Below are 1,575 nucleotides of genomic sequence, written 5' to 3'. Positions count from 1 at the left end.
CAAGGAACACAGAAACATAGAGAAAAGTATCTATTTTCAATACAGTGGGTAAAACTTTCCCGCCAAAGAGACTATCCAAGTGGAATTTTCCCCCACGACAAACTTTTGCCCTCATCTTCTGGGACTTTCTATACCACCATGATGACCCTTTAGTGCCCTCAGTTTCTTATCTGTTGTATAAAATCCTTGGGCTTCAATTTCTTGGAATTCTGTAACAAGTCTAATTAAGTTTTGATTTTAGCTTAAACTGGCTAATGGGCATTTATTACATATAACCCATAAACTCCATAAATTTATCATTCAGGTGACAGCCACGTACAAAGGGGCCACACAAGGAAGTTGCCTGCTGCTGCAAACTCAGCGCTGCCCAGGTCACACTTCCCCTCTGTGCATGGAAGCAGTGTGGGCAGCATACAGGGTTGTGCCCCTCACTGCTACCCCCACCTGCAGGGGAAGCGTGGCCAGAGCAGCAGGGAGCTCCTCGGAGCAGGAGGCAGCTTTCCGTGCCCCCCGCTGTGCCCTGGCGCACTGGGTTCCAATGCTGCTCTGCAGAAGCAGCAGCTAGGGCAGCACAGTGGGGAGCATTGCCAGTATCTGCTGCCTCCCGGGAGCCTGTGGCTGGGTCTGGGGCTGGGAGGCAGCAGATGTTAGCAGCTGGCCCAGGTTCTGGGTAGCTGCTGATAGCCACGGAGCCCTGGCTGCTTGCAGCAGGGCTTCCATCCTCCCAGCACCTGCTGGGAGCAGCCTCCATGGCTATCAACAGCTACCTAGAGCCTGGGCTGGCTGCAGCCAGGAGGCTACAAACAGCTGCTGCCCTCCCACCCCGGCCCCAGCTGTCTCCTGGCCCTGGGGTCCTGGAAGGCAGCAGGTGCCGGTACTGCGCCTTTCGGACCGGGCCGGGGGCAGGGAGGCAGTAGCTGTTTGTAGCCTCCCAGCTGCAGCCAGCCCAGGCTCTGGGTAGCTGCTAATAGCTATGGAGCCTTGGCTGCTCCCAGCAGGGCTTGCAACCTCCTAGCTGCCTGCTGGGAGCAACCTGGGCTCCTGGCTGGCAGCAGCTACCCAGAGCTGCAGCTGGATGCAGCCGTTAGGCTGCAAACAGCTGCTACCTCCCGGCCCCAACGGATGCCGAGGAAAATGGCCTTGTGTGCCATGCTCGGCATGTGTGCCAGGGATTGCCGACCCCTGGTTTAGACATTAAGGGTTGCCTGTAGACATGCCAGGAGGCTGCTCTGGTGCGCTGTAATTACAGTGTGTCTGTAATTAATTGAGTCTGCTGCAATGTGCTAATTATTGTACCCCAGCCAGCCTCCCTGTCTGGTGTATCAACCTCCCCGCACTTCAGAATGGTGGCAAGGATGTTTTAACTAAAGCTTGTTGAACAAGCTTTAGTTAAAGCACCCCCACCACCATTTTGAAGTGCAGGGACACTGATGCATGAGATGCTGCAATGCTTTAATTAGAGCGGCTCTCAGAGCCACTCATATTAAAGTGTGTACCCCCGCGGTCCCTGGAACACATGTAAAAAACCCCTAAGGCTGCTTGCAGATGTAACCCCCCCCCCCCCAATTACACTTT

The 1,575-nt window shown here is 54.9% G+C and overlaps 1 protein-coding gene and 1 long non-coding RNA gene across 4 annotated transcripts in view; one reads left to right on the top strand and one right to left on the bottom strand.

Moving 5' to 3' along the window:
- LOC109290985 (core histone macro-H2A.2) overlaps nucleotides 1-1,575 on the top strand; it is a 40,441-nt gene that overhangs the window by 3,699 nt on the left and 35,167 nt on the right. The gene's annotated exons all lie outside the window — the stretch shown is intronic.
- Nucleotides 1-1,575, bottom strand: part of LOC109290986 — a 19,173-nt gene that overhangs the window by 511 nt on the left and 17,087 nt on the right. The window lies entirely within an intron of this gene.

The sequence above is a fragment of the Gavialis gangeticus genome, unplaced genomic scaffold (assembly GCF_001723915.1).
Source record: "Gavialis gangeticus isolate Ggan-Ray unplaced genomic scaffold, GavGan_comp1, whole genome shotgun sequence".
In the NCBI taxonomy this organism is placed as follows: domain Eukaryota; kingdom Metazoa; phylum Chordata; order Crocodylia; family Gavialidae; genus Gavialis; species Gavialis gangeticus.
This window is presented reverse-complemented; position numbering and strand designations above follow the sequence as displayed.